At 37.9% G+C, this 23,811-nt stretch overlaps 1 long non-coding RNA gene across 1 annotated transcript in view; it reads left to right on the top strand.

Annotated features, from left to right (window-relative positions):
* Positions 1–23,811, top strand: part of LOC131827519 (uncharacterized) — a 49,977-nt gene that overhangs the window by 20,289 nt on the left and 5,877 nt on the right. The window contains exon 2 of the long non-coding RNA XR_009352040.1: positions 2,883–3,196. This is a non-coding gene — a long non-coding RNA (uncharacterized LOC131827519). The remainder of the gene's footprint in view (positions 1–2,882; positions 3,197–23,811) is intronic.

The following is a 23,811-nucleotide window of genomic DNA, read 5'->3' as shown; positions in this document are numbered from 1 at the left end:
CCACACTGAGCTCAGAAGGTAACCCACTAAGAATGGGTTTCCACAGAACTGACTCGGTGCACATTCCTGGCACGTTGAAATATATCTGGCACCCACCTCAGTAGGTACAGAAGCTTCATCCAAGCTCATTCTAGAACCATTCTTCTTATACTGAATAACATTATGGCGGGACCGGAAATGATAACCATCCAATTAAAGATACACTGTTGGTGTCGGAGGCTGAATTTTTCGCATTAATAACTGATCTTAAGTCTCAGTTGTGCTGTGTCTCTCTTGACCAGAGCTGTGAGCCGTAGGTAAATTATAGGGCTGTGGGTGCAGCCCCATGGAACATGGGAATGATTGCAAAGCATGGAGCACCATAGTGAGTTTTTAATGACTGTTATCATCCTGGGTAAATCAGGAAGGAAGTGGAGGAAAATGAGCATCCAAATGTTGCTTGTTGGAAAAATAATTGTGTGTTGTCGCAGAAGATGTACAAAAGGCAAATGACAAGTTCAAGAGTAGGAGGATGTGAGGTTTGATTTGAATGTCTCTTTGGGATACTTATTTTAAAATATTCAGACGTTTATGTAAGCAAAATTGAGAGATATTTCTCAGAGTTTAGCAATCAACCCATTTCCCTGTTATTCTTTTAAGACTGCAAAAAAGTGTGAGATTTAAATTTTTTGTATGATGCCTCCTGGAAAACAGTCTTTAAAATTATATATAATGTTTGATTTTTAGCAACAAATTGCAAACACTAGATTAACCAGAGTTTTCATGTTTTATGCATCGTAATTTTTTTAAAAAGTGGGTAATTTTCTGATGATATTTAGAATTTGATAAGCCTTCTACATTTCCGTCAGCCTATGAATATTTATTCAAGCATTAAACATACATAAAAAGAGACAAAGGGGCCGTAAACTCCCTTTTTTTAGTGTCTTAACTTGTACAAATTTCCAGGAGAATGGCTGGAGTCCTGACTCCATGAGAGGTGTGGGGCAGAGGGGACATGGCCTGGGTTTTGTAATCAGAGGGACCTTAGTTCAGGCTTAAATATTTGATTTTGTCTCCTTTTGGCTGTATGAACTTGGAAAGTTACGACCTCTCTTTGAAGATGCAGTTTTCCATCTATATAGTGAGAGCAACCCTACACGCTTTTGTGGGATGCAATGTTATACATGAGGTCTCTATTTTGTCTCTTCTCATTAAGCACTTTAAAGGTTTGTATAAATATGTAGAGACAAAAGAATGAAAATATCAAAACCTAAATGCTTTAAACCCCTACAATATTTTATATATTAAACTCTGTATGAAAGGGTATTCTTCTCATTTTTTTAAATGTAAGTTCTTACAAATTAATATTCTATTCTTTTTTATTGAGGTATAATTAACATACAACATTAAATAAGTTCTGGGTATACAACATAATGATTCAATTTCTTTAAAGATATTATTTGTTTAGGGGTGCCTGAGTGGCTGGGTGGGTTAGAGCCTCTGCCTTTGGCTCAGGTCAGGGTCTCAGGGTCCTGGGATCGAGCCCCGCATTGGGTTCTCTGCTCAGTGGGGAGCCTGCTTCCTCCTTTCTCTCTCTGCCTGCCTCTCTGACTACTTGTGATCTGTCTGTCAAATAAATAAATAAAAATCTTTAAATTAAAAAAAAGATATTATCTATTTGACAGAGAGAGAGCACAAGCAGAGGGAGCAGCAAAGGCAGAGGGAGAAACAGACTCCCCGCTGAGCAGTGACCAATATACACTGATCTTCTCTAGAGAATTTCATAGTCTGGTGTAGGGGTAAGATAGTTATTGAAGACAATGTATGATATGGGTTATATTCCCTAAAAGAGGGATAAACAAACTAATAATAAAACAACAGCAGAACAACAAACCAGATGGATATTTAAAAGAAGGGAGAGATTCAGTTTTCTTTAGTTAGGAAGGACTTGCTGGAGAGGGGTGGTAAATATGAGAGACCTTGAAGGATGGGTAGGGTTTATGCGTGTAGAGATGGTGGTGAGGGTATTCTAACAGAAAAGGGGCCTTCTATGTAGGAATCTGGGGTCCAGTTAGAGAACAGAAAGAGCTTCACTGAGTTTGTCACTGAATTGGGGAGCATATATATAAAAAATGTTCTCTTATTAAAGATTTATTTATTTATTTTAGAGAGAGAGGAGGGAAGAGAAGCAGAGAACTCAAGCATGAGAAGGGGCAAAGGGAGAAGGAGAAGCAGACTCCCTGCTGAGCACAGAGCCCTGGGCTTTCTCAGGGCTCCATCCCAGGACCCTGAGATCATGACCTGAGCTGAAATCAAGAGTGGGCCGCTTATCCGACTGAACACCCCAGGTGCCCCATATATATAAAATGTTCTGATCAGCTTGACTGTTCACTTTAGTCACCAAAATATTTGCGACTCACTATTTTACAAAGAATACGGGTGAAATAGAAGCTATTACAAGGATGATGAGGGAGCCCGAGATGCCATTTGAGGAAGGATTGGCACAGTCGTAAACTCACCCAGAAAGAAGAAGCCTAAAGGACATAATGGGAACAGAATTTAAATATGCTGGGGTATCTCGTGGAACTGGGCAGAACTAGAGTCTAAAGGTGGATGGAATTTATAGGTGTCAAATCTTAACTGTCTTTGGAGATGTTTAGACAAATCAGAATGATCAGAATGATCTTTAGCTGAGAATTGTTCCTCACTGGATTGGCAGGTGAATTAGATAAAGCCCAAGGCTCTTTCAAAATCAATATTCTATAATCCTATTTGCAGTTGTGATTCTATTACTTAGAAATGTGTTTGAGTTATTTCCAGAAAGATGAATATAGTATTGTTATATTTAAGCATGGGGAAAATCTTTTTGAGTGGGTAAATGAAGAGTCATTTACTTCCAGCAGACATTCACCCTCTGTGTACCTGGTGCTTCTGAATCTTTGTGGACTTTTGATGGTGACCCCACATCAGCTCTGGAGGTGATACACGTGATCCAGACTTAGATAATGAGGCCATCCAATTGCCCTGGCCACCACGATTCCTTCAGGGAGGAGAACATGACCCATTCAAACCAAAGCCATTTAGCAAGACTTTCAGTAGAATTCCTGGGAAGGATCATCTCTCTTCCATGCTGGATATAATGCTGAGAAAACATATGGTATGGAGCTGCCACCATTATCTACCATGTGAAGCCCATGACAGAAGCCACTCACAGGAGGTAAGAAGCAAATAATGGAAACTCAATCCCAGGGATGTCCTTTGAATCAAATTCACCATGTTTGACGACAAACAGCGGTAACACTGGACTTTCCAGGGTATGTAAATTAAGAGATTTCATTTCTGCGAACCCGTTGGCTAAAAGTGGTCTATCATTTGCAACACTGGGATACTAACTGATGCAGAGCAAATGGTACAACAGTTTAAAAATGGATAAATAGGCGCGCCTGGGTTGCTCAGTTCGCTAAGCCTCTGGCTTTGGCTCAGATTATGATCTCATGGTCCTGGGATCGAGCCCTGCATTGGGCTGTCTGCTCAACAGGGAGCCTGCTTCCCTCCCTAACCCTCTGCCTGCTGCTCTGCCTACTTGTGACCTCTATCTCTCTCTCTCTGTCAAATAAATAAATAAGTAAAATCCTTAAATAAAATGGATACACAAATCTTGCCATATCTACTTGATAGCTTGTAGGGAGTCACTAAAAGTCATTCTTATGCAGACTGTATAACAACATGGAAAGAGACAGGATATGCAAAATGAAGTCAACCCTCATTACTGGGGGATTCCATATTTACAAAGCTGCTGACCTACAAAAATTTCTTTGTAATACCTCCGTGAATACCTGCAGATCTTTTGTGGTCCTCCATGGTCATGTTTAGAGTGGAGAACCCCTGGAGTCCCCTAATGCACACATTCCCAGCTGAGCTGGAGGGAGATGTGCTCTGCCATCTTGGTTCAGTGCTCCTGATCTCATCACGTGCTCTTTCAAGGGTCTGTTTAGTGACATGGTTTCCACATTTGGGTGCTTTTTGCTGGTACTTTTACTGTTTCAAGTAAAAGTACTTGAAAGTACTGAGTGTGTTGGGAAAGTGCTGCCCAGTATTCATCAGCACAAGAAAGCTGTGTTGTGCCTTAGGGAGAAAATATGTGTGTTAGATAAACTTAGTTCATGCATGAGTTCTAGTGCTTTTGTCTATGAGTCCAATATTAATGAATCAACAATATATATTAACTAAAGTATCTTTAACCAGAAACACACATAAAACAAGGTTATGTATGTTTGGCTGGTGAAAATGTGGTGACCAGAGGCTCACAGGAACTTAGGTTCCTGTATTTCCCTGAGGACTGTGGTTTGGTATTTGTTAATTCAGTGTTTGCTATAACTTAATAGAGCATCATTACCATCAATAACTGAATATATGCAAAAAGTACATTCAAAAGGAAAAGATTGGAAAAAGAGTGATAGGAATGTAAATTTTTACATCTTTTCCTTGATTTTTCAAATGTTTAAATAAAAGATAATAACACTATGGTGAAAGACAAATTGCACATTTACAAAACCACATACAAATAAAGAAAACTAATGAAACAACATAAAAAACACCTTTGGCATTCTATTCAGAGCCAGTTTAAAGCAGTATATTAAAATTTGTTCATTAATTTAAGGTCTTGCTTGAGTTAAACATACAACCCCTCCATACCCACACATACTAAAATTGTTGTTATAACTCAGTTTGATATCCACTTAAATCACCCAATTTGGCTCTCAGTGATTTTTTTTTTCTCCCAAATCAAATTTACATCTAAGAAATGTGTCAAAGCTCTAAATGTATAGATTGTAAAAATCAGAGCATTAGAATGGATGCTGGGATTTTTCTCATATAACTTTCCATTCAATATAAATGTTCTCTTTACAGCATCTCCAAAAGAAAAGCATCCAATTTTTAAAATGTTTTCTATAAAAAAGATTTTACTATCAGATAATTTTTCCGGTTAGTTAAACTGTTATGAATATTTCTTGTATTTTTCCATGTTCCCATCACAATCTATCCTTCCTAACTGCAGAGGCTATATCAAATCCTTTTTATAGAATACAGCTCTTGAAATATTTTAAGAGAGCCATCATGTTATTCCTTTGGCTTTTTTCCCCCTCTAGGTTAAATATCCCCAGGAACTTTACTCATTTTTCCTAAAAATGTTTCTCTTAATCCTTTGTTGTCCTGCTCATCCACCCTCTCTTTGAGCTCCAGCTTATTAATGCCTTTTTTGATTGGAAGTCAGGACTGAGGAAAAGGCAGAATTTGCAGGTCCAGGAATACCACTGCTTTCACTGCTCTTGGCATTTTTAGCAGAGGAAATCCAAAGTGGGGCTGAGAGAGTGTGGTTTCTGGAACGAGGACCCTGCCTCACAGTGTGACCACTGCAAACGGATAACACTCATTATAGAGAATAACTGTTTATCTACTAAAATAAGAATCAATTTATAGGCACAGTTTGTAGTTCTTGTGTTTTAAGCTTTTCATCTCTATTTATTCATTCTTTCTCTAATTTTCATTAATAATAGATTCAAACAAATTATTCCATTTTGATCCCACTGGACTTTTTTATTTTTAGGTTCTGCTCTGTCCATGTTTATGGAAGTTGTAGATTTCTTTAACAGTGGTGTTTACATAAGCTGTAATTAAAATTTTTCAAATTCTCGGAAGTACTTTTGTCTTAGTACGTAGTAAAAAAAATTTTTTAAAAGATGTATTTATTTATTTATTTGAGAGAGAGCAAGAGCAGAAGTTGGGGGGAAGGAACAGACAGGAAAGGAGAAACAGGCTCCCCACTGAGCAGGTTGCTGACGTGGGACTCGATCCCAGGACCCTGGGATCATGACCTGAGTCGAAGGCAGACGGTTAACCAACTGAGCCACCCAGGCTCCCTGTACATAGTGAAAATTTTTTATTCTGGGTTTCTTACCCTTTGTTTTCATACCATATTTTTATTTCACACACATAGTGCCAGTGTTTTCTTCTGTTAAAGCTCCTGATGATGTAACATAATTTTTAATTCCTCTAAGACTACTCACTGAATAATAAAATAATCAATTATAGGGTACTGGATGATACAGAGGAATATGCAAAGCTTATTGTTTTTAATTATGCTCTAAAATATCTTTGTCATCCAGCTAGCCTTAGTGGTAAAATTATATATTTCACATTTTTCTTACAAGTAATCTTATTGTTGAATAAAACATCTGTCTTAATAAATGTCTAAAATTGAGTTATATATTTTATCAAAATCATAATAATTTTGGATTTAGGAATAGAAGCATGAACATTGCTTTTCATTTTTATTTCTATACACTTTTCAACTCAATTATTTCTTAGTTCACTCTAATAAAAGAGGATAATTTACCCATCAAAATTCATTGAAAATAAGTATCTCTCAATTTCTTTCTTCTTTTCTGCCTTTATAGTAGATAGGAAATAATCCTAACTATCTTTTATGTAAATATTCACCCCACCATTATTCGTTTACCTATCTCATCCATTCATATTTCCATGATGATTTATATCCCCTAATTCCAGATATATTTATTGTTTAAGAACAGATTAGGACAGAGTATATAGGCTGGGGATTGTATATCTTGATATCTAGTAGGGAAATTTGATTTCCATATTGTGGAACATATTTGGGTTGTTCCCTAGTGTTTCTGGTTGTACTCTTTCTAGGCACATGAGTTTGGTGCATAGGATGTGGGGAAAGGAATGTATTTCTATGTACTCTCAAGATTTGGTGTGATCTTGTGACTACGTTAGCCAGTAAAATGTGAGTAGAGGTACTCTGTGATACTTTGGGGCAGAAGTACTTAGTTACTCTTATTGTTATGAGACTGCCCAGCCAGTGCACTCCTTTCCAGCTTTGTGAACTTGGGTGCTATGAGTGTTGGTCTGCAAAGTGGCTCCCATACACCGAGAGCGAAGACAGTATGAGAGAGAAGACCACTCCCGATGGGTAGATGGCAGGTTTAATAAACAAGGGAACTTACCGCAAGATGAGCGGATCTCTGCCCAGGCCCACCAGAACCTTAAATTTTATGTAGAGCCTTCACTGGGTTTTAGTTGGGTATACTGCCCACATGCTCTCAATAGCACATTGCTCTCTCAAGGCTACATTTTTGAAGATAGCTCCCACTGTGGGAAAGGTGTACAGAGTGCACGTCCCAAGGACAGGGATGGAGGTGGGGAGGTTCTGATCGCCTCACCCAGCTTGGGGGTCAACTAGTGGTCACCTCCTCTTGATGACCTCCCTCAACAATGAGATGAAGGCGGTCTGCAAAACTGAGACCATGCCTCCAGGACAGACAACAAAGGACTTTGGTTAACACTTGCATTGTGTTAAGCCCTTGATATTTTAGAATTTATGTTACTGTAGCATAAACTAGCCAATCCTGACTGAAATACGTGAGATGCCATTTTTCTTTTTAATTTGTTTGTACCTTAACTGGCAGTCACTCCAGTTTCTCCCATACATCTCTCTGACTGTTTTTTTTTTTTTTTTAAGTTTAATTTAATTGTGTGTGTGTGTGTGTGTGTGTGTGTGTGTGTGTGTGTTCCAACTGGTTTTTGATGATTAATTGTCTTTTTTTCCTAAGGCGTTTGAAGTTGGGGGAGCATGTCTGTCTTTTCACTTATACTTTCTCAAATGAAATGGGCTAGACATAGTGTCCAGATCCGATGCTTCTTAATCCATTTGTGTTGGCTCTAACAAGATTTTTTTAAGCATTGTGGGACATTTTCCCATTGATTTTATGGAGGAACACAATGCACTTTAACAGTAGTGAATGGGACACCAACTAGATAGCAGAGAAGAACTTTGAAACTGCTGAAAAAATAGAAAACCATTAGGAAACAGCCTGCTTGTTTAGCTTTGATAAAAATGAGTGAGGATTTGACATTCTCCCTTTTCTAGAATTCTTTGTTCTTGAATAAATGAGTGAAGAAGCACTAGTTTGATGTGCAGACTTCCTTAAAATTCTCCTTCCGTGGGCACTTATTTTATGCCATTATAATCTTGGTATGAAAGTGGCCTCTGGAAGGAAGAATTCAAGATAGTATATGGAGGAGGAGGGGACACAGTGCTTCATTTAATTTGAGTTCTTATCAGGTCTTCGGAAATCTTAGTCTGGCATTTCCCCCAAGCAGAGAAAGAGGATAATTTCTGATGGAGAATCAGGGACACTTGAGAATTCTGGAAAAAAAAATCCATTTATAAAATACATTTAATCTGTTTATAAAATACATTCATCCAAAGCACATTCATTTAGAGTCTAAACGAGGCTTGAATTGATCCAACAAAGAAGGTACCGTAGTTGCAGTGCCAGGTCTCTAATGCAGAGTGCTGGGCAGTGCTTTAATCTGCGGGTGGTGTCATTATATATTGTAATCACCATGATGGCACCTGCTCATTATGAATTCACTGTGTGCTCATGGGGCTGTAATGCACTTCCATTTGTATTCAGAAACAATTTAGCATTGGAGACTTAAAAGTCATTTGATCAATCTTGTGTGGAGCTCCTGTTTTTACTCCAGGCAAATGAATGTGAAGATCATTGTAACATTATTAAACAGATTTAATTGTTCATTGATCAAGCAGTGACTCTGAAATGCACAACTTTAAGATGTAATATTTTCTCAAATTTTGAAGGTGTGAAAAAAATGTTATTTTCTGAGTTAGACTGAGTGACAGAGGAAGATGAATGTTGAAATGTATGTAAAACTTATTAATTCTTTTTTTTTTTTGACATGAGGTTACTTGGAATACAGGGGGTGTATTATATATGTATGGTTTGCTCATAAAATCATAGTTTATTGGGGCGCCTGGGTGGCTCAGTGGGTTAAGCCCCTGCCTTCGGCTCAGGTCATGATTTCAGGGTCCTAGGATTGAGTCCTGAGCTCTCTGCTCAGTGGGGAGCCTTCTTCGCCCTTTCTCTCTGCCTACCTCTCTGCCTACTGATCTCTCTGTCAAATAAATAAATAAAATCTTTAGAAAAAAAAGATCATAGTTTGTTATACATTAATCCAGGCAATGATTTATTTACAGATTAGTTTTTTCCTTTATTTTAATGCATTCTAAATGATTCCAAAAGGTGCTTCAAGCTGATGAACTTGGGAATTTAGTATCTGTTCACATTTTTGCCACGCTGTGTGAAGCCGTCCAAACTTGAGAATAGACATCATCAAAATAATAGTAAGACATAGGAAATAATGATGGGAACTGGGCTTTTGTGAACTTTACTATGCTATGCAATAGAGAATGCACTTATGTTCAGAAAAGAAGCTGAAGGACAGAAAAAGAGGAGGAATCCCTCCTTCTCAAACTTACTACATGCAAATGTTGTCAAATAAAATTTTTCTTGTTTATTTATTTATTTATATATTTTTATTGTTAGTCTCCATAAAGCACTTCATTAGTTTTTATTGTTGTTGTTGTTATTTATTTGACACAGAGAGAGAGATTGACAGCAAGAGAGGGAATACAAACAGGGGAAGTGGGAGAGGGAGAAGCAGGCTCCCTGCTGAGCAGAGAGCCCGATGTGGGGCTTGATCCTGGGACCCTGGAATCATGACCTGAGCTGAAGGCAGACGCTTAAGGACTGAGGCACCTAGGCACCCTCTTCATTAGTTTTTGATATACTGTTCCATGATTCATTATTTGCCACATGAAATTTTTCTTAACATTCTTGTTTTATGAATAAGGATACGGTCATTATCAATAGATTTTTGTCATCATCTTAAATTTTTAATAATTCCAAACATAATGCATATCATGTGTGGAATTGCCATCATTTGAAGAGATCATTATAATGATCTGTGCAATCCTCTCATCTTACTGGTGAGGAAACTGAAACCTAGTTATTGAATTAAAAAGTATTTTTACAGGGCATCTGGGTGGCTCAGTGGGTAAAGCCTCTGCCTTCGGCTCAGGTCATGATCTCAGGGTCCTGGTATTGAGGCCCCACTGAGTCCCACATCAGGCTCTCTGCTCAGCAGGGAGCCTGCTTCCCCCTCTCTCTCTCTGCCTGCCTCTTGGCTCACTTGCGATCTCTGTCTAATAAATAAATAAAATCTTTTAAAAAGGTATTTTTACTGTCAAGGCCTTATAGAAAGAGTACTAAAGAATGACATTAATAGGAACAATTTATTGATATTAATATTTATTTGATAGTGTAACTGTAAATACTTCAATGGAACTGTTTTAAGGTCCTATAATTATTTTAGATTTTCTTACTTATCAATTAATTAATTTATTTATTTTTAGAGGGATGGTGAGAGAGGGAGAGAGGGAATCTTAAGCAGGCTCTGTGCCCAGTGCAGAGCCTGAGGCAGGGCTTGATCTCACAACCCTGGGATTATGACCTGAGTGGAAGTCAAGACTCGGATGCTTAACTGACAGAGCCAATTAGGTACCCTAAGGTTTTCTTATTCTTAATTTGCAGGGTTACCCTTAAAGAATCCAGATTCTTGAGTGAACACTGAGGATTAAAACAAGAATACAGCTTTATTTACTCATTTATTTATTGAAAATTATCTTTTGAGGGATGCCTGGGTGGCTCAGTCAGTTAAGCCTCTGCCTTTGGCTCAGGTCATGATCTCAGGGTCCTGGGATCAAGTCCCTCATTGAGCTCCTTGCTCAACAGACAGACTGCTTCTCCCTCTGTCTGCTACTCACCCTGCTTGTGCTCTCTCACACTCTCTCTCTCTTTCTGGCAAATAAATAAATAAAATGTTTAAAAAAATAAAAGAAAATTATCTTTTGAGGTCAAATAGAAGGCTAGATATTATTCTAGATGCTTGGGATATATCAGTACTTAATATAAACAAAAAGTTTAGTCCTTGTAGGGGAAGACAGACAATAAATAATAAACATAATAAATAAGTTGGAAGCTGGAAGGTGGTTGTGCTATAAGAAATAATAAAGACGAGTAGAGGGAATTGGAAGCATGGGGTGGGGTTAGTGAAAGCTAGTTGCGTTTTTAAATAATAGTGGTCAAGGTGAAACTTAGGGAAGGTGACCTATGAGTGCAAGTCTGCAGGCAGGGAGGAAGTTAGCCAAGTAGAAATTTGGTGGAGGAGCATTCCAGGGAGAGGGAACAGCTAGCATGAAGTTCTAAGGTGAGATTGTGCTCGGTGAAACGAGAGAAATAGTGAGGAAGTCATTGTGGGGTGGAGGAAGAAATAGGGATCCAGGGGTGTCTGGGTGGCTCATTCATTAAGCATCTGCCTTAGGCTCAGGTCACAATCCCAGGGTCCTGGGATCAAGCCTCGCATTGGGCTCCCTGCTCAGTGGGAAGCCTGCTTCTCCCTCTTCCACTTCCCCTGCTTCTGTTCCCTCTCTTGCTGTGTCTCTATCAAATAAATAAATCAAATATTAAAAAAAAAAAAAAAGAAATAGGGATCCAAGGAGGAGAGACTGGCAGAAGATCAGACCACATGGGGTCATGTAAAGAATTTAATTCACTATGAATGAAATAGATTTGAGTGGAGGAGTGGCATAGTCAGGTACAATATTCTTTAAAAGATCTTTTTGGCTGTGTTGACGAGAACCTCATCTTTATTTGGAGCTTTATCTTCATACATAGGCTTCCTCAGTACTTATTTTCTTTGAACTCTTTTGCATTGTTCCTCTGTCATCCGTGCTTTCCCTTGATGTGAAAGACTTGGAGTGTGTTTTGACTGTTCTCAATTCAAGGCTCCTCCTGTTCCCAGACCAGCAGAACCTCTCCTACCCTGCTCTGCCGTGTGCCTCACACCCATGTGACTCCTAGCTTTGCTCATGATGGCTGGACTTCTTTGGTTTCTTTTCCCACATGGAACACTGTTTTTAGCCATCAGAGGGCTCGACGAATAGCTACTCTAGCTCCAAGATTCCCACACATGTGCCTATAGCTTTGAGAAATTTAAAAACAAAATCTGCCATGCCCTACTCTTCAGGCTTTTTCTTGTTGCTCTCAGTTACGTGGTTATAAATGTTATTATTTTTGTTTCACTTCTGGGAGTCTATGTTCATTTTAATAGGCAAATAGTTATTTCCATGGCTCTCTCCTCTAAAATACACATACATTCTATTCCAGTGTGGGGGTCATTTATAAAGATTTCTTTGTGAGCCCCTAGGAGAGATATTCCACATATGACAAAGTAAAACTTGTTGAAAATTCTCCCTTCTCCAAAATTCTACTGATTGTAGCAGTTGCTGAATACTCCTCTCTGTCTTTCCTCTTGTCCCTCTTTTCTCTTCCTTTGCCTCAGGCTTGTATTCTCTTTCTGTATGTCTTTTTCCAGGATCATAGCTGTTTCTCCTCTGGGTAGCACTGTGAAGGGTCTGTGTAGAGAAGTCCAGTCCTCTCTCATCTCATTCATTTTGTCCTCACCCTTATATCTACAGCAAAATGAAGCATCTTTCTCAGTATCTATTCTCCTTAGGAAGTAGGAGGAGGATGGGAGTGTAAATATCTATAATTTCATATGTTTTGTCCTGATAATTTTTATTTTTCTAATTATAAAAGCAGCATATTTTCAATGTTGAACATTAGGTAATAGAGACACACAAATAGCCCCTGTCAAAAAAAAGTATTCATAATCCTGTCACCCAGTGGTAACTTCAACACATTTTTTGTACCTTTCCAGGATTTTTTTTGGTGTATATATATTTTTTTAACAAACATGGATTCCTCCTATACCTAAATTTGTAATCTTCTTATTAAATGTTAATAGATCATGACTGAATACATGTCAGTTAACAAAATTTCTTTATTAGCAATGTTTTAATGATTTAATAGTATTTTATTATATGAATACACTATTGTTTATTTACTCATTACCAGATACATGGATATTTAGATGGTATTATAGATAATGTTTCCCATATCTTTAGTTTTTCTTTAGAGTAAATGTCTAGAATTTGTATTTTGTTGAAATTGAAAGGTATACACATTTTTATATTTTTCAGTGTATGTTGCCATGTTGTACTGAAAGTGAAAATACCAATTCTTCCATTCTCACCAGTACTCAATCAGGCTTCTTTCTCTCCTTCCAAATCCTCACCAATACAAGATTTTATTTTTTTCAAAAAATCATTGCAGTGGGTTTTGTGCATAAACAATGAATTTTGGAACACTGAAAAAAAATAAAATTACAAAAAAAAATAGAGTTTTAACTGCCCCCCCCCCCAAATCATTGCAAATAATAACACACACTAGTTGCATATTACTGTTGTTTTACTTTTTTATTACTTGGATCATTAGTGGCAGTAAACATATGTCAACAGCCTGCAGGTTTCAACTTGGACATCTTTTTTTCTCTTGGAAACAGTTTCGATTCCTCCAGTCTGGGTTGGCCCTTTTCCAGATCTTCCCATAGAATTCTGTACTTTGAGTACTAAATCTAATCCCTGATTCACTTCTCTTTTTGTTTCCTTACACTTTAAGTTTGGTGACGACAGGGATCCTGCTGTCTTGCTCATCACATGCCAGTGACTGACACATCATAGCTCCTAAAGAAGTCATTGTTGATAAAACCCCAAAACCATGAATTTTTTGTTTGCTTTTTTTTTTTTTTAAAGATTTTATTTATTTATTTGAGAGAGAGACAGTGCGAGAGAACATGAACGAGGAGGTCAGAGGGAGAAGCAGACTCCCCATGGAGCTGGGAGCCAGATGTGGGACTCGATCCCGGGACTCCAGGATCATGACCTGAGCTAAAGGCAGTCGTCCAACCAACTGAGCCACCCAGGTGCCCATTGTTTGCTTTGTTTTTAAAAAATAGGCTACACATGAGCGCCTGGGTGGCTCAGTGGTTTAAGCCACTGCCAGGTCATGATCTCAGGGTCCTGGGATCGAGTCCCGCATCAGGCTCTCTGCTCAGCAGGGAGCCTGCTTCCCTCTCTCTCTCTCTCTCTCTCTCTGCCTGCCTCTCTGCCTACTTGTGATCTCTCTCTGTCAAATAAATAAATAAAATCTTAAAAAAAAAATAGGCTACACATTATTGAAGTGTGTTTGCGTGTGTGTGTGGGGGGGGAAACTATGATTTTTAATTTTTTTCTTTTTATAGATGTATTTATTTATTTGAGAGAGAGAGCATAGGGGGGAGGGGCAGTGGGAGAGGGAGAGAGAAAATTTCAAGCAGATTCCATGCTGAGTACAGGGCCCAATGCAGGCTTGATCCTACAACCCTGAGATTGTGACCTGAACTGAAATTAAAAGTCGGACACCCAACTGACTGAGCCACCCATGTGACTCTGGAAACCATGATTTTTCATAATCAGTGGTGGATATCTTCTTCCCCTAGCTAATGAACATGTTTTACTTAACTGTTTTAAAAGCTTCTTTTTTTTTTCTAATTTCCGGAGACTTCTTTTTTGTTTTCTAATTTCCAGAGACTAGAAACAAACATGCACATATACTAGAAACAAACATGCACATATTCACTCTGGAATATGGATGAAAGAATGGATGGATGGATGGCTAAAAGGAAGTTCTTTGTATTGTTTGCTCTATTTCTAATACCTTAAAATCTACTTAGCTGGCTGAGAACGTACCCCTTCCCTTTAGATTCAAAGTTGACATAAAAACACCAAAACAAAGCAAAAACACAGGTAAAGAGGAAACTAAATAAGGAGTGTTTGGTACCTCAAATGGATTATCCTCTACTTTATAAATTAATTCAAACTTGGAGTTCTACCTTTGACTTGGTTTTCAGGGAACCCTTGTTTTTTCAAGTTTTCTAGATACTACTTGTGGTCCTGTCCTAAATAAATAATGAGCAAAGGGATGTCTCTATTGGAGCTTCCAGATCTTGAAGTTTTTCTACCACATATGCCAGAAATTTCCAACTGAAATTCTACAATATCTATTCTATGCCTCAAATGATTGATTACTTTATTAATAGACACTTCAAATTAATTTTTATAAACCAGAAATGCTATTTGCCTTAGCTAAATTAATAAAATTTATTAATAGTCAAACATTAAGAGGTAAATGATGTTCATAATTTTAATATAAATAGTCTTGGTAAAAGTTGAAATGAGTTTTGATTATTTAGATATCTGCATTCAACTAATGCAAATAGAGTGCAAAAGGGACAGATTTAGAAGACTTACAGTTATCTCTTAATTACTGGTAAAGCAACTACCAAAGGACATTTGTTTTTGTGACAGCAATATAAATAATCTTCTATTAAAAATATTTATAAACATAATGAAAGTATGTTGGGGATGAGTGGTTGGATGTGAAGTACTAAAGTACTCTGAAATATCTCAGAGATAGTGTTTTTAATTTATCCCTACTTCTAATGTTCAGGCTGGGCAATGGCAAAGTCTTATATGTAGACTAGGTATAAATAACACTATTGCCTGGTGGGTGGATTGTTAAAAAGAGGAGACTGTTCTCTTGGAGATCTGTTTATTTTTTCAATTAACAAAGAGTGAAAGTCCTCTTCTGACTTCTTTGCTTGGGTGGCTAGATTAAAAAGTATGCCATTTATGTTTGGTACATTTAATTAAATGTTTGGCTTGAGCTTATAAAGAACTTCTATTTATTTTAGTTAGATTGTGATCATTAAAAATTCCATTAGAGATTGTTGTTGACATTCTGATTTTTTTCAAAGTTTATCTAACAGGATAAAACCTGTTATGAAAGTTTTGACTCTCATGTATTTTTGCATTTGGTGAATGTCTAAATCTTATCAGCTCTTAGTGGTTTCCTGATTTTGTAATTTGTGACTCAGATAATGCTATTTAATCAGTAGGCCTGACTAATAAACCCAAATTGATACTCACTAAAATCTCAACATAAACAGATTTGAATGAATGTACTATCACATCTTTTGTCAGCGCATTGCTTTTTTTGTGCAATTGCCCATATAGTTATTGCCTGTTTTACGTTGTAAGCTTTAGGAATATGAGAGGTATGTCTGTATAACTTGATCTGAGGAGTTATTAACATAGGAAGCCTGGTTAGATTAAATGATGATGGCAATAATGTTATTAATAATAATTTAACAATTAAATACAAAACCTATTTATTTCCCACCTGCTTTATGCCTGGCACTGTGCTAAAAATTATATACACGTTATCTCTGTGTATATTATATAAAATATATAAAAATTATATACACATTATCTGGATTTTACACATGAGATATTTGAGGTTCCAGAAGGTTGAATAATTTGCTGAAGATTCAGAGTTATTAAATGTTAGAAATAAAAAGCAACCTGCTTTACTCCAGGGATCATGATATGCAATTGCATATGTTGTTATTGATAGTTAAATGACAGACATCTATACCATTAGGTGTGTTGTGTCTTACTGAATTCCTATCGTGATAAAGCAGAGCTTCTCAGACTTGAATGTGAGCAACTAGTTAAAATGTAGATTCTGATTTGATGGGTCTAGAGTGAGGGCCAGAGATCCTGCCTTTCCAGCAAGCTCCCAGGTGATTCTTGTATTGCAGGCAGATGAACCATACTTTGGGAAGCAAGCTATAGAGCAGAGATGCCCAACATGGCAGGGCAGGAATGTGAGGAAACATGCCCTTCCGCCTTTCATTGAAAGCATTTAGATATTTTCAGCTGAAAGAATTTTCCTCTTCCTAGAAGAATCTCCCATGCTTAACTCAGTGCTGAGTAGGGCCATGAATACTGGGGAATGACTGCTACTTCCCTCACATATTTCAGAATAGAAAATGATTGAGAATGACTGAACCAGGTGGTTCAGAAGCTACAATGCTAAAAGCCAGTTTGAGGCCAGGTGACAATGTCAACCCTCAGGCAGAGGGGAAAGAAAACACAGAGACAAAGATCTAAGCTAGGTAATGAAGAGAGGCCAGAGGAAAAAAATGAGTGAAAGTGAGGGAAATAGTCGATTAGGGATGGCGGTGAGTAATGGGAATGCACCAGAGATTGCCAGGAGCCCATCTGACATCATGGCAGAGCACAATTTGAGGAAACTCCTCATCTCAGACATACCACTTTCCTCATGTTATCATGGGGCCTCTGGTTATAGTTTTGATTCATGGCAATCTCCAAGAGAGAATCCTGTCAGTTAGGCTCTCCTAACCAATGACAATTTCAGGGTGAATATTCTGAGCTGGGTAAAAAAATAATCTTTCACCTTCACTTTAAGCTTTGAAAGAACTATTCTAGAATTATCTTGTCTTTATAATCTGACCAATGCGTTTGTGTAATTGGAGAGTGAGATGAAGTGGAGGTCGTCAAATTCCATTAGTCACTTTGTTCTGGAGAAGTGGGTGTGTACATGTGAGCCCATGTGGACATACACACACCCCGCCCACCTACACCCCCACACACCATCTCTCCTTTCATATCAGCAGACTGTGGAAGAATGACAGCTACATTTCTTGAGTTGCGTATTAAACAAATCCTGGCATTGCATTTATAACTCCTTGTTTGAAAAGACAATTACGTGAATATACTTTGGCCAACTTTTAGAAGTAGATGCCAGATGGAAATATTATAGAGGGCATCAGGTAGCTTATGAAATATTAATGTTATTACAAGTTTATTATTGATTCTCCAAACCCTCTGGTAAAATAAAACCTTGCAGGAGGTTCTGGTAATATAGATAGTAACAAGGGAAAACTTGGGTCAGAGGCACTATGGCTTACTTCACTATTTAAAAAAATTTTTTTTAATTTAAATTCCAGTTAGTTAATGGAAAGTGTAATATTAGTTTCAGGTGTACAGTGTAGTGATTCACCACTTCCATACAACATCTAGTGCTCATCACAAGTGCTCTCTTTAATCCCCATCACTATGTCATGAATCCCATCCCCACTTCCCCTCTGATAACCACCAGACCTCAGTAGTTAAGAGTCTGTTTCTTGGTTTGCCCCTCCCCCCACCTCTCTCTGACTTTTTTCCCCTTTGGTTGTTTGTTTTGTTTCTTAAATTCCACATAGGAACTTCTTTCACCATTGATTATTGCTCTGCACCTTATCACTTTCTGGAGAAAAAAACTATTGGAATGGCATAAGATTGTTCTCAACATTCATTGATATTTATGGAGCCTTTGACTTTGTGGAGGATAGATATCATGGTCTAGGCTTCACAAACTTCTAATTAAACCTGAGTTACTAACGCTTCTCCAGAAGTTGCATCTTAATAGCATTAGCTAGTTGGGATCAGGCCTGACCTCTCATAAGGATCAGAGATGAAGTTAGTACCTTTTCTTTCAAATTTGATTCTAAATGACTTGCTTTGGGATTGGTGAGATGCATGTTCCCCACTGAGCAGAATTTTTTTTTTTTAAAGATTTTATTTATTTGAGAGAGAGACAGAGACAGAGATAGTGACAGAGAGCACAAGTGGGGAGGAGAGGGAGAAGCAGGATCCTTGTTGAGCAGGGAGCCCGATGCAGGACTCCATCCAGGACTCCGGGATCATGACCTGAGCCCAAGGCAAATGCTTAACCCACTGAGCCACTCAGGTGCTCCTACAGAATTAAATATAAGTACTTTATTGCCTTCTGTATAGATGATATGGTTTGATTTGTCCCAAAACATAAAGGACTTAAGATTCAGCCAATTTTTCTGTTACACTATAAGGTCTGGAAGAAATGTATTTGAGATAAACTGTTTTAGAGTTTGAATTATGATTTTTAGAATATGTACTCTAGAATATACTTTGTTTTTCTCTATTAGCTCTATATTGTTTGTATTGCTAGTCAATTTATGAAGTCATATTGCTTTCTCTGTCAAGAGTAAATTTCCTGACCAGATTTATTATCTGATTGAAATGTTAAATTTTGTCCTAATGGATTGAATTATCATAATTTTAAACTATTGTGGTTATTAACGCTCTAATCTATCCTTAGGTCATAAAAGATAATCAACTCTGGTTTAGTAATAGTCTATTACACACATGATGTTGAAATGTAGGTTGAAATTAACATATTACTGTTAGATACTAGTCTAAATTATTTGGTGTTATGATTGATTTTATTTGTAGTTTTGTGCCTTAATAGCTTTATACAGTTTTATTTAAAATTTCATAATTTGAAAAATTCAATTTGGCATGTTTTATATTTTATTTTCCTCATTTTTCTAGAGAATATATTTGTGAAAAGAAATATAGAAGTTTTATTTCTGTGGGCCTGGCTGAAGTTTTCCATTTAAGTAGTGATTAATTTTTTTCTTTCTTGCCCTGATGTGAAAATTGGAGAGATTTCTTTTTTTTTAATTAATTAAAAGCAATTTAATTCTCAAATTAAAAAAAACAAACAAACAAAACTCAGGGCGCCTGAATGGCTCAGTGGGTTAAAGCCTCTGCCTTCGGCTCAGTTGGTGATCCCAGGGTCCGGGGATAGAGCCCCGAGATCTCTGCTCAGCAGGGAACCTGCTTCCCTTCCTCTCTCTGCCTGCCTCTCTGCCTACTTGTGATCTCTTGTCTGTCCAATAAATAAATAAAATCTTAAAAAAAAAAAACAAACCCCAAGTGCATAAGAAGAACCTTTCTTCATTAAGTTCCATTACTGATAAATAAAATTGTATGAAATAAGAGATACAAGCCAATGAGTCTCCATTATAAATAGCTAAGTCTGAACTGGATCTTTATAAAACACTTCTCACTTTTTCTCACTTCTTACCAAAAAACCCCATCCCTGTGTTTTTCTATAATTACTTTGTAGATATGTATTCACTCAAAAACATATGGAATCAGCGAGCCATAACTTTTAAATCTTTAAAATAAAAATGTATTATCTTTTTTTTTAAAAAATGAGCTTCTTTTACTTGTAATATGCAATTGCCAATATTCTTTCTTTAAAGATTTTATTTATTTATTTGACAGACAAATCACAAGGAGGCAGAGAGGCAGTCAGAGAGAGGGGGGGGGAAGCAGGCTCCCTGCTGAGCAGAGAGCCCGATGTGGGGCTCGATCCCAGGACCCTGAGATCATGACCTGAGCCGAAGGCAGAGGCTTTAACCCATTGAGCCACCCAGGCGCCCCCAAAATGTATTATCTTTTAAGATACATATAATGATGTCAATGTAGACTGTTAAAGAAATTTCTTTGGGTTTTAAAGCAGTAAGTTGGGAATGGAGCCCTTGTTTCTCACTAAAATCTTTACACTACCCCCCCCCCCCAGCAGTATGGTCCATGCAGGGGTCTGAGGGACATGGCATTAGCTGGGTTTTCCCTGCGAACTCAGTTCTACCCCTGGGAGACAGAGAACGTATAAAACATAATCCCATCTCCAGAGGAGTTTCCAACGTCAGTGAGAAGTCAAGATCAACACATACACAAAGATACATACATATAACACAGGACCCCTTTAGGAAAAATAACAAATTAAAAAAAAATACAAATACAAGATTGGGAACAAAGATCAATACTTACAACCAGAAAAGAAAATTCTGATAAATATTGGAAATTTAGAGACTTAGGAGTCTTTTTTTTTTTTTTTCTGAGAACTTACTAGGAAATTTACCAGAATTGCTTACATAGGGAAGCTTCCTGAGTGCAACCCATCTTTCCCTCCCCACCTGGAACATTCCACAGCTCCAGGTTTTCCCTGCTCTCACAAGGGCCTGCACAGATGAGGAGCTCTGGGGTTTTAATTTCACTACTACATCAACCTCTGCAGACACCTCGTTTAAATAGCCATTAAGAAAACTGTAAAAGATACCAGCAACACCAAGGAATCATAAACATTCAAAAAATATATTTGAAATTCTTTCTGCATTCATCTATTTTTTTAAATGATGATCTCATTCAACATCCAGTAATGTAGCAGAACCGGCAGAGTAGACATTCCTCCTTTGTATTTAAAGTTGGATTCTCCAAGTAGACTCCAATGGATTCTACCTATATCATATTTCCCATAGTCCCCACCTGTGAAATCCCCACACGTGTTCATTCCTTAGTATTATATGCCTTGTATGCCCATAGCTGCTGGAACTGAGTAATGCAGACAACAGATGAAGCCACTGCTCTCACCAACACACAAATATATAGCAGGTGTCATGCAGTGAGTGCCAAAGCAAAAATAGAGGAAAGAAGGTGACAGGGTCTAGGTCACTCAAAGAGAGCATTTCTTTAAGGTGATCATGAAGTAAAAGCATAAGCAGGAAGGGATTTGCTGCAAGAGAATTCCAGTCTAAGGGATCAGAAAGTGCAAAGGCCCTGAGGTGGGACACACTGAGTATCTTAGAAGTACAGCAAGGACATCATTGTGTGTGGGGTGGAGAGGGAGAAGGAAAGAAGGAGAGGGAGGTAGCTAGGAACAAGGTAATTGGGGCCTTGTAGGTCATGGTTAAGAATTGGGAGGGGACTGAGCAGCGGAGGAACAATCTTCTGGCTTGGGCTTCAAAAGGGTCACTGTGATGTCTGTGTTGGAGCAGGGAAACCCTGGAGGAGGGCAGTACAAGAGAGTCCAGGTAAGAGACAGTGGAAGCTGAGAGTAGGATTTTGGTAATTGGAGATGTTAAAACTTGGTTGGAATCCTAGCTCAAAGGAGACTCACAATTTTTTTTTGGTTTTTTTTTTTAAGATTTTATTTACCTGACAGAGAGAGAACACAAGTAGGGGGAGCAGCAGAAGGAGAGAGAGAAGCAGGCTCTCTGCTGAGCAGGGAGCCCGATGCTGAACTTGATCCCAGAACCATGACAGGAGGCGAAAGGAGATGATTAACTGATTGAACCACCCAGGTGCCCCTCATCCACAACTTTTCAAGGGGTTAATTGAAGCAGCCCTACACTCTGTTGCACAAGTGTTTGTTCAAGTGCAGGGTGGGTCGCCTGCGGTAGGACCCCCTGTGGATTTTGTTAAAATGAAGATTTCTTGGCCTTGCCCCAGACCTCCATGGGATCTCTGGCAAAAGAGGTCTAGGAATTGGAAATTTTAACAACTCCTCATGTAGATTCCTATGCACGATAAATTTTGAACTACTGCCTGGTCCTTCTAGAAGAGAGATAGTTGAGCCCTCACAAAGGCTTGTGTCTTGTTAGGCATTTCAAACTCACACTTTAAATCCCTGCAGGCCAGAACTGAGAACATATTGTGAGCTTAATAATGAGAATTGTAAAAAAGCTTACTGTTTTTGCCTGAATGCTCAATATGGAATGCCTCCAGCAAACTCTCATATTTGAGCCTTATCAGAGGTTTCATGAAACTCTCTGTCATTTTTAGATTGATTTTCATATTACTGAACCTTCTGCATAAACTTGGGTTTTAGCCTTAGATTAGAGCATATAAATACTAACACATGGATCTAGAATTTTCTTAGGCTATGTCTCAGTGAGCCAAAAGTGTGAAGTTGTGTGTTTAAGAGATGAGAAAGGAAATTTGGCATAGCTTTCTAACGGCTATTTTGCTTTCTTATATATTAGTAAGCAAATATACTCTATTAACAAATTATTAGTATAATAAAATAAATTTCCTTGGCTTCCAAAGCAGAAGATGATGGTTTGAGAAGACTGAAGCTTGAGATAATAGCTAACAGTTTTTTTTGGTCTGGTTTTCTCTCTCTTTTCTATTTTTATTGTTTTATACTTGATCAGTTGTATAGACAAGAGTGAATATTAAACTCTATTTACTTTAAAATCTTTTGCCATTGTATTCACTTGCACTATACTTGGGGATGAACAGCATTTTGTCTTCTGTATTTTCCCAGAGTCATATACACAGCACAGACATTATGCTTGTTCCTGAAACTACACTGCCAAACGGCTTTATAGTAAAGCATTGTAATACCATGCTATACTTCATATAACCATTTCTTTCCTGCTTGCTACTTGTATGTGAGTTTTTACAGTTTTATACTCTAAAATAATGAAGTGTGACACTGCTGTAAACATCTTTATACATACTACTTTATTTCCTTTGGGTCTGTTTTCTTAGGAAATGTTCCCAAATATAAGATTACTGGACTAACATATAATAAGAGATTAAAAAAAATTGTAATGTATTGACAGATTGTTTCTCCGAGAACTTGAACTAATATTCTATGCCATGCCAAGAATAATATTTCCTCTTCATTGCAACAATATAAAATTTAAGCACTTTAATTTTATCTTTTCTCTCTCTCTCTCTCTTTTTTTCTTTTTTTTTTCTTTTTTTTTTTTTTTTTTTGCCATTTTGATAGATGGAACTTACCCTATGATTTAAATCTTTTCATCATCTTTTCTACAGTTAAAATAGGATACTTATAAAATTGGGACATGAATTTAGGGCAGAGTCAGAGTGACAGCTTTCCTACAAATGGCTCCCTGCCTCATCAGTGGTGGTTTTCAGTTTCTTTGGCCCATTTTGCAAGACCCATTCCGACCTAACTAAAGTTCCAGTTACTCTGTGAGGCTGTGGCTTTGTGGAGAAGTTCCGCTGCTGGGCAGAAGAGGGCACTCTTTGTTTTTACCAAGAAGGGACAAACCTGTCTGACCCATTTGGGGAGAGTGATCGCTGCCAAGACAACCCTTCACACTGAGGTCCAGTGACCACGGTGGTGGTGACTGCAGCTCACTCCATGCCTGACGAAGTCTGTTAAGTGTTCGATTTGCTATTGTTCACTGAGTTCTACAGAGTTCCAGCTGTCGAGTTGGAGACCCCTGAAGTCATTTACATTGTTCAACACCAAGGACTTGGCACCCAGGCCGGTGTCTGTCTCACAGTGGAGTGCTTGTTTGCTCTGTGCGGTCATCAGAATGTCTGGTGGTCCTAACCAGAAGAAAGTCTTGAAAGGATTCTGTGGGCCCAGACTTGAGTGGGCCGATAGATTATTCTGTTTGCGTAGTTGTATTTCCTTCCCGCGAATTAGATCACTTACAACTCTTTTTAAA

This window comes from Mustela lutreola, chromosome 1, assembly GCF_030435805.1.
Source record: "Mustela lutreola isolate mMusLut2 chromosome 1, mMusLut2.pri, whole genome shotgun sequence".
NCBI classification, from domain to species: domain Eukaryota; kingdom Metazoa; phylum Chordata; class Mammalia; order Carnivora; family Mustelidae; genus Mustela; species Mustela lutreola.
The sequence above is the reverse complement of the archived record's forward strand: the minus strand, read 5'-3'. Positions and strand labels throughout refer to the sequence as shown.